Source organism: Natrix helvetica (assembly GCF_964273705.1).
Source record: "Natrix helvetica genome assembly, chromosome: 7".
Taxonomy (NCBI): domain Eukaryota; kingdom Metazoa; phylum Chordata; class Lepidosauria; order Squamata; family Natricidae; genus Natrix; species Natrix helvetica.
Window position 1 is genome coordinate 56,568,726 of NC_138558.1, and position 13,487 is coordinate 56,582,212.

The window sequence follows — 13,487 nt, forward strand, 5'->3', positions numbered from 1 at the left end:
CCGGAAAATATCAGCAGACGAAATGTCCTGTCAAGCAACTTGTTCCTTTAAAAATGGTAGCTAAGTATAATTTAGTCACTGATATATAGGCATATTACCTAAAAAGCATTTTTCATTGTTATATTGTATGAAACTGAACATCAGACTAGTAAACTGAAAACATGTTCGATCTCGGTTTTTATTAGGGGTGGATCTTTTAAAAATGTAAAAGAAACCCCTAATTTGTAATATAAAATGTAGCTGAAATTACCTGTGCATATTGAATGAGAATGGGAAAAAATAGTGGGTGGATTTTAGTGTTTTTGTTTTTGAAAATTGCAGCATGGGGCAGCTCTGCACCTGCCTTGCTTCATCCTCCACCCACTCACCGCCTCGCTTTGTGGCCACTGCAACAGTGTTGCTCAGCCTCCTGCTCCGTTGTAGCAGCAAGCAATGAGAAGGAGTGGTGATGAACAAAGCAAGGCAATGGGGGCGGGGGAGGACGAAGTAGTGCAGGCCTCCATGGAGAGCATGGCTGGTGCCGCTGCCATGAGGTGAAGTGAGAGAGCAAGAGAACGGTGTGTTTAAAATTTTAAGCCCACAGCTTGAAGATGGCAGGTGTGATCCTGCCGAAACGTTGCAAAGACAATCTCAACCTTACACGGGAAAAGACCCGAATACAACAAAACCAGCATACCTACACCCGTGAAAATCTACGAATATATATATATATATATATATATATATATATATATATATATATATATATATATATATATATATATATATATACATACACACACACACACACACACACACACACACACACACACACACAGTATAGATAGATAGATAGATAGATAGATAGATAGATAGATAGATAGATAGATAGATAGATAGATAGACAGAGACACAGAGAGAATGATCCAATCCAACTTTTGTGTGTGTTTGTGATTGTGTGTGTGTGTGTGTGTGTGTATGAAAGAGAGAGCTCTGATCCAACCAGGGCTGTCTTAATGCATGGGCCTAATGGACACTTGCTTGGGGGTCCCATGAGCATAGGTGCCCCATACTAATCTGTGTATGTTAGCCCTTCAATGCACCTTGTATCATATAAATACAGCAACATATTTATTACATTTTACTGCATTTTTTTGTTAATAGTAACATGCAAATATATGTTTTATGGACCATTTAAATTTTTATTCCTATGAGTAGTTGTCGCAGGGGCCCCAGTATACTGCTTTCCCTGGGGCCCATAATGCTGTTAAGATGGCCCTGGATCCAACCTTGGAGAGTTATTCCAGGGCTAGCGGCCATGTTCTCTCTCCCCCTCTCCTCCCTCCCCCTCTCTCTCTCACACACACAGAGGTTTGATTAGATCATTCTCTCACCTCATCTCATGGCAGCAGCACCAGCCATGCTCTCCATGGCAGCCTGCAGCTGATCGGAGGTGCACAGGTCAATATCCTTCAGGTACCTGCTCCCTTTACCTCCTACTGCAGTCAGACTCCACACAATCGCCACCTCCTGTGCTTGCATGGTGGGGGTAGGCCTTCTGATTAAAAAAAAAGACATCCCCTGAAAATAAGCCCCGTATCTTTTTCCGGGGAAACACGGTAGTGAATAAGCCAAAGAAAGCACTGTAAGGATCTGACATTATTTTATTTTGTTGTATTGTACTTCATTTATTGTTGTGTGTCCTTTAGTTTCATTCTTAATGATATGAGTCTGTGCTTTTAAATAAATAGACATTTTTCTCTTTGCTATGAATCACCAATATCTTAATGTATTTTTGCTTTTGTTCTGTTTTGGTCTTTTAGTTGTCACTGTTTTGAAATCCTATTGGCAATTTGTAGTCACCAGACAAATTAAGCATTTGCACACCGATACAGTTCTTTTATGTTTGCCATGATTCATGTGAGACACTATTAACCCCGAGTGCATCCTCATTATACTACCCTGCACTGCCATGTAATACTCTGAGTTTCTTGGTGAGAATCAAGGGAGAGAAGATCAGAGGGATGAAAGCAGATTGCCTTTAATGATCCTGTACACAACACCAGAGCTCTGCTCTAACAAATCATGCTGTGATGCTTCTGCTTATTAATCAAGTGGCGGTGGTATATAGCGGCACAGTGATATATGCCAAGGGGGGATAACTGAGTTCTGCTTCTGAACTTAAAAACAACAACAAAAGACTTCAATTTCATATTTATGAATGCCTGCTGGTTGTGGCAATATTCATCAAAGACATGTTATTCTTAGCATCTTGAATTGAAATGGATCATATAAAGACATTTTGTTTCATAGGCAACTGACAAGCCACATTTATTGACAAATAATGATGCATGTCACAAGCAACTGAATAATTATTCTTATTTAGATACAAAGCTTATCTTAGGGAAAGGATAAATTTAGGCAAATAAGGTTTTTGTTGTTGTTGTTGTAAAATACAGTTTTTTGGGATTTATATTGTACTGGGATTGATAACATTTTCGTGAATGACTATAGTTTTCCTTATGGTAACATTTGGTAATATCTGCCGTATTTTCAGATATTTTCAGCTTCAAGATCAGTCCCAGATTTGTTGGTTTTGAAAAATGTCATATGTTTGGGAAGTAGAGTTGATCTATTTCTAACTTTATTCAGTTCATTGGAAACCATAATAAAAGCAATTTTACTCAATTTATAACTCTCGTAACTCCTAACAACTTTGGGAAGTGTATCACTAAAACCCCACATATTAAAAAATAAAATCAGCTGACCAGAGGAGCAAAATAGCAAAACTAGACCCAAACAAATCAACCAAAATACAAAAAAAAAGCAAAATAAAAATCCACAATTCCTCTATTCCTCCAAACCTAGGAGAACAACTAAATAATTACCTGAAGGACCTTGAAGATCAGTGATGGTAAGACCTGGATTGTCCTTAGTGTTTAGACTGGTAACAAAGAAAACATGGGTTCTCTCCTTAATAAATACTTAACACAACCAAGCACAATCAATCACTCCAGTTCACTAAGTGATACATAAACCACAGTTTGGGGAATAAATGTCCCTATCTACTTTCTCCTGGGATTTTTTTTTTCATTCAATGAGCATTTTTCATAGGTTCCTTTTTCGTTGGTCAGATATATAATGGTAAGCATTCCTTAGTGACTATAGCATTAACTAATGGCCAGGAGGCATTCTGTGAGTCGCCAGCTTTGGGGAAAAATTCTGTCATAGAGAGGTTTTCTTTTTAAGCAATATTTTTTTCTTTCCAACTCTTTTCCTGAGAGGATTAATTATGTAAAATGAGTTGATGAATCAGTTTTCGATTTCCAATGCCAACACTGGCTGTGTTGATTTAGTTTAATCCTGTGCATGAGTAGGTTTGTTTTGGGCATGTAAATTGAGTTTTGGAGTGGATTGCCACAAATATAAACTCCTCACTGACCCATTTGAAGAATGGGGCTGTTTGCATTGTTCAAAATTAATATGCAAACAATTAAATCTTGACCTTTTAAAGTATACATTTTCTTGTTAGAGTTTGGAGATGAGACAGTGACTTTGGGCTTGGCTCTCAGACAAAGAATATTATAATTTATAACTTTTCAGTATCCCTCTTCCAAGAGGAATAAAATCAATGACTATATCTTTACAACTCTTCAGTGCTTGGGGAAATTGTAATGACCATAACACCACGTTTACAACAATCAAAAAGAATGAATGAGACGCTGAAGGAATACTGTCCTTGTATAACTCCAAGTTGACAAGAACAATCTTTAAACAATTCTTTTCACAATCACATCTTTAGAAAACTATAATTAGCTTCCCTTAATTAAGTTTGATTTACATCTAAAATAATTAAGATAGAGATGTTAAGGATAGATATATAGAGATAATGATAGAAAATAAATCAGTGAAGGAGTAGAAAATCTTGTTTTATTAATAGGCCCTGTTGGCACAATGCACTTAATCAGGTTAGTCACAAAACCATTTTAATTCCTGTAAAGCTAATATTGGCTGAACATATTCACAGTAACAATATCTAAGAAATCCTTACGGAATACAGGATCTCTACCTAATTCTCTGAAAAATACCTGGTTTCTATGAGTCAAGGTATCAGGACAGGATTGATGCCCAATGAAAGAGGAATTTACCATAGTATCTGCAAACAACTGGAAAATAAAAAGCAATCTTCAAGAAAATACCTTGAAAACCTTTATAATTTGACATGCAAGATCTGAACTGGACATTAATTTATGTTCTGGAGATGAGCACTTGATTACTAAAGTATATAAAATGCTACTCAAGATGAATATGAAAGATGAATATATTAAAATGTATAGTAAAATGGGCAAAAAATAGGGTATAACATAAAGCTAGATATATGGGAGCAGGGATGTGCAGTCAGGGGAGGCAGGGGAGGCAGAGCCTCACCGCTCTCATCATGAAAATAAAAAAAGGGAAAAGGGAAAAGGCGCTGAGGAGCCTTCTGCACACGTGGTCCGGGAATGGGACCACGTGTGCAGGAGGCTCCTCTAGCCTCAGCCTCCCTCCTGCACACGTGGTCCCATTCCCTGCCTTCCTGAGTCAACATGAAGGGGATCGCGGAGCGTGAGCTGTGGGACCGTGGGACCGCAGACCGCGAGCCACGGTCCACTTCATGTTGACTCAGGAAGGTGGGGAATGGGACCACGTGTGCAGGAGGCTGAGGCAGCTTCAGCCTCCTGCACACGTGGTCCCATTTCCTGCCTTCCTGAGTCAACATGAAGGGGACCGCAGAGCGCGAGCTGCGGGACCATGGAGCTCAAGCCGCAGTCCCCTTTATGTTGACTCAGGAAGGTGGGGAATGGGACCACGTGTGCAGGAGGCTGAAGCTGCCTCAGCCTCCTGCACACGTGGTCCCATTCCCCGCCTTCCTCAGTCAACATGAAGGAGACCGCGGCTCGTGCTGATGACGTCAACAGCCTCACCAGCCATAAACCTCACCGCACGTCACTGTATGGAAGTATGTATGGACTAATAGACTAACATTTACATTAAATTGAAAGAAAAAAATCATAAAATGATTCATTGTTGGTATTTGACCCCAAATAGACTAGCAAAAATGTATAAAGGGATTTTCTAATAAGTGCTGTAGATGTAATCAAAATCCAGGTTCGTTTTATCATATGTGGTGGTCTTGCAAATATGTGAAAATATACTGGACAAACATAACAATGATAATGCCGAAAATACATTTAAGATACAAATGAAACCTGAAGCTTTTCTTTTAGGTATTAGGGACAAACTGATGGAATAGCAATTTGGGGTGCTATTCCTTCACATGGATTGCATTTGCCAAACACTGGAAAGGAAAAGGGATCCCGACTGTTGAAGAATGGATATTACAACTGACTGAATTAGCAGAGATGATGAAATTAACTGCTTTGATCATAGACAATGGACTAGACAGCTTTATAAGAAACTGGAAACCATTTGTGTATTTTCTACGTGTTGAATAAAATAGATATTGGATCACCCTTTTCCTTTTTTTTGTATATCAGTTTTTTTATTTTGTTGTTGTTAGTGCTGGACAAGTTTTTGTTTTATTTTGTTTGCTTGTTTGTTTTTATGTTTTGTATTTTACCTTTTATGATGAAACAAACTAAATATATCTTTAAAAAAGAATTTGAAATGCTTATACAAAATCAAGATAATGTGTTATGATGTATTTATAAACTATTATTGCATTATTAAAACTATATGATCAAGTGGATGAAAAATCTGAGAGATGTATTTACAGTGCATCAATGGGAAAGCTATCTTGTTTCTCCGAAAATAAGACAGGGTCTTATTTTCTTTTGGCCCCTGAAATAAGCACTTGGCCTTATTTTTGGGGAGGTCTTATTATTTTTGAGGTGCAGGAGGCAGCAAGCGTGGTCACCTTATGGCTGCTTCTGTGTTGCAATATTTTTAGGGCGGGCTTATTTTAGTGCATGCACTCAAAAGCCCAATTTATTATCCGGGGAGGTCTTATTTTCAGGGAAACAGGATATGTTTTTAAAAATCAATAAATTTTATTCCAAGCTTCAGTTTAAGAGAAAATTGGAACAAATCATTCTATACATCAGGGGTTCCCAACCCCCAGGCCATGGGCCACTACTGGGCTGTGGCCTGTGTGAAACTGGGCTGCAGGAGAGATGGGAAAGCAAATACATGTGAGGCTCCACTTGCACGAGTGGCAGGCAAGCGCATGTGTGTGAAATTTCACTCACGTGAACAGTGGACAGTTGAGTGGAGGGTGCTTGTGAATGCAGTTTTGCAAATGACACTTTCCATTTGCATGAGTGGAGCTTTGTGCATGAGTCCAAGTGCCATCCCTTCAAGCACCCACCACTCACACAAGTGAAGTGTCAGGCGTGCCTCCATCAAGAACCAAGAAAGAAAACTCTCAATTTCATTGTTCATGGAAATTAAAATACGTTTACTGGTTATGAAATGATAGAAGTGAAAGAAAAGCAAGATCTGAGCCAGAAAGGCGTGAACAAGTACATATCAAATGATTACCTAGCCCCCTCCCTCCAACAACTCCACCCCGGGGTCCAATCTGCAACTCTTTAAGGTGTCATGTGGGTTGCATCTTCAAAAGGCATCATCAGGTTGGTATGCAAGACGGTTGGCCTTGACCAGGCCCAAACACGGGCTACCAGCATGCGCAGAAGATGGTGAGAAGAAAACTCCCTTTTCCATATCTCCTCCAGTACCATATAATTCCCATCCCAAATACCATGCCCCCACCCTCCCCGTTTCTACGGCAGCTGATAGCAAGCAAGCGAAGCAGAGGCTGACATGAAGCTTCACATATGAGTGCAAGCGCCCTCATGCTTATTTGTGTGAGTGGAGGACATGTACACAAGCCACTCATATTAATGGAGCTGTGCACACACGTGTGTGTCTGCCATTCAAATGCCCCCCCCCCCCAATACCGGGCTGGGATGCCAAGCTGGAAAGGTTGGGGACAGATGTAATTCTTTCAGCTACTGCCAGAGAAAGAAAGAATACAACCACAAACATTGGAAAGTGTTTATTTTTTACTCTGCTTGCTTGCGGCATGTGTGATATCACAATGCCCATAGAAAAGGAGATGTCATGATGTCACAATGCTGCGATTATGGTATCACTTGGTGCCTCCAACCTACTGCTGCCCATTAGCCAGTTGGGCTGTAATGCATTCATAGCTGCCATACATTGTTAGGAATCTCTGTAATTAAGATTTTACAGCTACTGTTTATGTTGCCTGATTTTAACAGCCACAGAATAAGCTGCCTGATCCCCTCCCTCCCCTTGACATACTTAAGCATCTTATGGGAACAGATCAATATTCTGCTAGTAGATGGAGGAGCTTATGCCTGAGTGCTCCCTGAATTTTAAAACAAAGAAATGTAACTGAAAATTAAAGCAAGATTTAAAAAAAATAGTGTCTGTCATGGGGAAAAGATGATTCAAAAGATGAAATGTGGGAAAGAGAATTTTTTTTAAAGATGGAAACTTGAACAGTTGGCTGGGAATAGATCTACCCAGAACAGACTTGCCTTCCAGATAACTAAGAGTGCAAATTCAGAATATAATTTCAACCTATCTGAGGGATGCTGAGTCAGCAAGGACGTGCCTAAAATAAGCTTATCAGAAAGAAAAATGACAAGAAAATTCATTGTGATTTTAGACTCCGGTATCCAAGGCAGAAAGTCTAGAAGGACAGTATATAGAGACAATATGGATAAGCAGATTGCTTAACAGGGTATGAGTTTTGTGGACAATTAGGAAGTGGTTGAAGCCAATGAATGCTAGAAAAACCTAAATATTTCATGAAAAATAGCCATCGTTTTAAGCCAGCTCTTCATTGTGAAAACAAAGTAATAAATGAAAGGACAGCTATGCCAAATGCCTACTTAGTAGCCAGGTCTTTTATAGATATGTGTTCAATTTGAGAACTGTAGCAAAAAGAATAGGATTGTTTTAACATTTTGCTCCAGATCACTTCAGTACTGATTCAGATTCAGTATCTTGAACATGGAAGCTACCACATTTTTCGGAGTATAAGACGCACCTTCCCCCCCCCCAAAAAAGAGGGTGAAAATCTGGGTGCGTCTTATACACTGAATACAGCATTTGTGCTCCCTCCACAAAAATGGACGTGCAGAGGGTTTGGGAGGCCTGCAAATTGTCCTAGGGACTGTGGAGGGCAAAACAAGTGAAAATCGGGCTGTTTTTTGCTCATTTTTGGGGGGGGTAGCCCCCAGGAGCACTTTGACGCCTCCCAAACCCTCTGCATGTCTTGTTTTTCACAAAAAATGAGGTGTACATTTTGGTATGGGACGTCTGCAGAGTGCAAAAACTTTTTTTTAATTTACCTCTTCAAAATCTTGGTGCATCTTATACACCGGTGCGTCTTATACGCCAAAAAATACGGTATAGTGTACTAAAATTACATTTAAAACCATTTAAATATTCCATCTTTTTTTAAAAAGAAAAACCAGTCTTACTACAAATATGTATTTTTTTTTCATTTCTCTTTTCTTTATATTCAAATAGAGAAAAAAGAATGTCTACTCTTTTTAATCTGTGTTTTTAATCTCATAGTCCTAGTGTGCCTTTTGTTGTTGTCTTCACAATGGCTTGGCTTTTACGGTGTAAGGTCCCAGAAGTTTTCCTGAACCACTGAGATGCCAAAGAGAGTGAGACTCGAGACGAGGCTTGCAAAAAATAACAGCTTTTTTTATTTATGGCCAAAGTAAAAAGGCTGGGTGACAAAACTATATACAAAACATACAGACAAAATGCATGTAAGGAATAGCCACACCCCTGTGAGAGTGGCTCAGAGTATTATATACATTTTACTGCATTAGAAACAAAGTTTATCCAGTCAGAGACAAAGGTTCATTACCAACGTGGTCTTTAAAGTGTTCTTTGTTCAGGGCCCTGACTCTGTCCATCTTATCTATGGAGCATTCCTATAGCCTTGTGTAGGGGCGGTTCCCCCCCCCCCCCGCCGCCGCCCCTGGCCAAGTTGTTTATTCAGCAAAATGCTTTCAGAATTCAGAATTTATGAGGCAGGAAAACTCCCTACTCTGGTTCCTTTATCTATGGGGCCTGATATTCCTAGGTAACTGTTTCTTCTATATTTTCAAGGATATGCCTAGTTTTTGACTCATTTTATTTCTGGCGACAGAATTCAATCAAATAAAGTGCTTCTATTTGAAAACAAGTGAAGGCTTCAATTGTGATTTGTGCATGTTCAGTGTGGATTTAGTTAGAAAAGAAATATAGAAAATTAGGGGGGAAACAATGACAAACTTTGCACTTATATACTTGCAAGAGAATATAGCTGGACCTTAACTTATGACCAGAATTTCCATTGCTAAGAAAAGTGAGGGTGAAGTGAATCATGGCTAATTTTCCTTTCTTTTGCCATGGTTGTTAAGCAAATCATTAGCAGTTGTTAAGTCAATCATGCAGTTTGTCATGGCTGCATTCTCTCTTTCCTCCCGCTTTCTCATTACTTTCCTTCCCCCTCCCTCCCACTCTTCCTTCTCCTTTCCCATTTTCCCTTCCTCTCTTCTCATTCTCCCTTCTTTCCCTTCCTTCTTTGCTTCCTCCCTCCCTCCCACTCTCCTTTCTTCTTTCATTATCCTTTCCTCCCGCATTCTTCCTTCTTCCCTTTCCTTCCTTGATTCCTCCCTCCCACCCACTTTCCTTCTCACTTTCCTTATCCCTTCCTCTCCTTCTCCCTTCTTTCCTTTCCTTTCTTTTCCTTTCCTTTCCTTCCTTGCTTCCTGTGCCTAGCTTTTGAAGCCAAGAACAGAAGCGAGAAACAGAAGCGACATAACAAACTTTGTACTAATGCCAACCAGTATTAAGGTTACAATTTACTAAGCTAGAATTAGTACCTAACAACCAATTTCCAGCGGTATACAATAATATAAAAGAAGCCAATAACAAAGCTTAATTCCTAATAAATGATTTCTAGCAGTATATCATATTAGAAGCAAACAGCAAATATTGGTTTGATCCAGTGGTGGGTTTCCATTTTTTAAATTACCAGTTCGCTCGTGCATGCACAGAAGTGGCGAGATGGATGGGCGCAGCCTCCCACCACCGCCGCTACCGGTTCGCCCGATCCGGGCTGAACTGTCAGAAACCCACCTTTGGTTTCATCACTATGCTCCTTCCATGGTTTACTCTATTATTATCTATATTGGTTAGTGACTGTGGTAAAAGGCAGTATAAAATGCTAACATATTAAAAATAAATAGAAGGAAAAATGTATAAAAGACAAGTATATTACCTTACATTTGACTGCAAGGATATTACTGTCAGTGTTTGTAGTCAATATTCAGATGGTAGCCCTCAATATAGACCTCTGATTACAGTCACTACAAGCAACAGTCTCTTTGGGAATCCATTAAGAATACACTGTAGCTGCTAAGTGAGATTGGCTTTTAGTTTTCAAAAGGCATTTCTTGGAGTTAAAAATTAAAATGCAGTGATCATTCTTCAAATACAATAATGGTACTATGGGCTTGTAATAAATTTGTATTCTTCTATTTATTACTCCCCTTTGGGGAGAGGGGGCGGTATAAAAATCGAAATAAAGGTAAAGGTAAAGGTAAAGATTACTAAAGTATCTAGGTTATAGAAGCAAATGTTTACCAGTGTTCTTTTATTGCAGAGAATTTTCTCTGTCTGTATGTGTGTGCGAGCACACACAGACACATGCACACTTTTCAAATTTGCCTGGATATCTTTCCAACTCAGAAACCCATTTCTGAAGCTGAATTTTTGAAAAGTGTACATTTTGTCTTAGAAGAAGGAAGTATATTTATGGTAACAAGCTAATTTCAATAAACAGATGGAATAAATTTTGAAAACGACTTGGATCTATTTATTTTTTAAATCTTTGATAGCAAAATTCTTGTGACCCTAATGTAAACTATCATGTAGATAAATGCACTATTTTTGGAGAACTAATTGGCAAAATTGAGTTAGAAATCTTAATAATATTTCCTTCAGTCTGGATTTAAAAGCACTATGCAAAACACCAATGTAATCTGCATTTTATGTCCCTTCCAGTTCTGCTTTTGTTCCTACCCTCCGTCCCCCCTCCCCTTCCTTCCTCTTTCACATTTTTTCCTACATTTTACCACCAAACAATGAGAAACTGAATGAGAAAGCAAAATTCCAGCAATAGTAAAAAACAGATGAACCAAGATAGTGATTTTCGTGTAGTCTCCTAGTTGCACAGTTATAATGTTACAATATTCCAAAGCTAGTAGTGGTGGGATACGACTGGTATGCCCCGGTATGGGCATACCGGTGCCTGCTGGAAGCACCAGGTACTGTTCCGGTATGGTGCTCCGGAGGGCCCACCCGCCTGCCCTCCTTTACCTGTATTTGAGCTGATCGGGGCTTACGCGCACGTGCACGGAGCGTACGGCGCCTGCACAGCGCTCCACTGAGCAGCTGGAGCATTGCAATGCATCGTGGGCTGTAAATACACATGCACGTGCTGGATGCCCGGCCCTGTTGCACTGTACCGGTTGCAACGAGATCCGGAACCCACCACTGAAAGCTAGTCATAATTTGAAATATATTAATGGTGACAGTTGCCTTCACTCATCAGCCATTAGCAATTATTATTTGGGGGACAAAATAATGTGGAATTTTCTACATCCTGGCAGTATAGAATTGGAACATGAATGGTTAAACTGTTTATTTCTATCTTAACCAGAGGTGTGTTTGTGTTTTTGCATGTTTGTGGGTATGTGTGCGTGTAAGTAGTATATGCACTCATATATGAGCAACAAATCAAGGGAAACAAACACTATATATGAAGATAAAAGTTAGGCAATGGAATTTTTATAAAGTAACTCTCAGGATTATTTTATGAAGGCAATGAAGCTTCAACAAACATGACCTTCATTTTACATTTGTATTCTAGTTTTGTTTTCTACACCTACCTACAAAGGGTGGGGGGATGAAAATGCCTATTTCTCAGCATCTTTTATACCTCCATTTTAGGAAAAATGCATATTTATTAAAATGTAATATTATATTAGTCTCAAAAACAAAATGCTATTCAAAATATTTATATATATTGTGTGTGTGTGTGTGTGTGTGTTACCTGTGAACATCCTATCAACATTTAAAATCACTGAGACTATAATATCTAAAGTAAGAGGTTTCCATCTGTTCTATAGCACTTGAATACAGGATATATAACATTTAGGGCATCAAGGCAGATATAACATGCTTAAGTATTATAATTCATTATGAAACAATGAGGAAATCCAATATTAAATGAGAAGAAAGTTGTATGATTTCAAAAATGTGCCAGTTAAAAACTGGCCAAAAGGATTTAACAAAGACATGGTCTTCAATTAAAAAAATATTAATTGAAAAAGACAAGGCGCAAGACATTTAGTCTTAGTGATTAAGATAACCCATTAATCATGGGGGTGGCTAAGTAATTAGTGGCAGCTCCTCAGAAAATAAGCTTTGTTCCTGATGTTAAGCCGAAGTTCACAATGATATACTATATAATGTCAATGGTTACAATATAAATGTGATTTGGAAATTCAAGATATAAATGTATTGTCTGCTGGTATATTTTAATAGAGTCCAAATATTTTGGATTATAAATCTATCTGCAGAACTGTGGTGTCATGTGCTTTTCTGGGTCGGATTAACCAAATCAATTGTAAAGCACAGTAACGACAAGATTTGGGATAAACTGTAACATTAAATGGATTATTTGTGCAAGCTTGGTTTTCCTAGTAGATGATGTTCCTTGGGAGAGATAGCCCATTTATTTTTTCTTGTTCTTTTAAAGGTTTTTCATACTGTCATGAAATTGTAGATATATAATCAAAACTTGTAAACAAAAAGGATAACAGTTAACCAACTAATAGAAAATAAGGAAGGAAAAAAAGGAAGAAATTGAAAGCAAAAAGTACAAAAACAGCAAAAAAGTTGCAGAAAAATAGAAAAGAAAAAGAAAAGAAAATATAAAGAAGTGGAGTCTAATACAGGTAATCCTCGAGGAACGACAGATCATTTAATGACCATTCAAAATTACAACAGACCTCCCCAAAGCCATGTACAACCATGATTCAAAGATAAGAATTTATTAAAGTTATCTGGTCATTCTCACTTACGAATGACCAGCGGCTTCGTAACTTTGCAGAGATACTTAAGCATGTTCACCTAGTTTATCTCTTTTGTTAGGTAAGCTGCCCGTTAAGAGAGCGAGTGTGCAGAGAAGCGCAATGAGAGTGGTGTGGAAGAACACACACAAACCAGCATACAGGGACACTGAATAGTAAAAGTAATTTTTAAAAAGTATATTTTACTTATGTGGAAAATATAGGTATTCAGAGTTCAATTTACACACGATTCAGTCAGTCAGTTATCAATGTTCTCAGTTAAGGAGTGATCCATCGAACACAGTCCAGTATCATATCAGTTCAGCACACAGT

The 13,487-nt window shown here is 38.6% G+C and overlaps 1 protein-coding gene across 2 annotated transcripts in view; it reads left to right on the forward strand.

Moving 5' to 3' along the window:
- The window catches only part of GRIA2 (glutamate ionotropic receptor AMPA type subunit 2), a 216,546-nt gene that overhangs the window by 179,105 nt on the left and 23,954 nt on the right, over positions 1 to 13,487 (forward strand). Inside the window, exon 17 of one of the 2 annotated variants that reach the window (XR_014175905.1) lies at positions 5,247 to 5,433. The exons of the other annotated variant lie outside the window; for it this stretch is intronic. The gene's annotated coding sequence lies outside the window, so the exon portion shown is untranslated. Of the gene's footprint in view, positions 1 to 5,246; positions 5,434 to 13,487 lie in introns of those variants that run through there. 2 annotated transcript variants of the gene reach the window in all.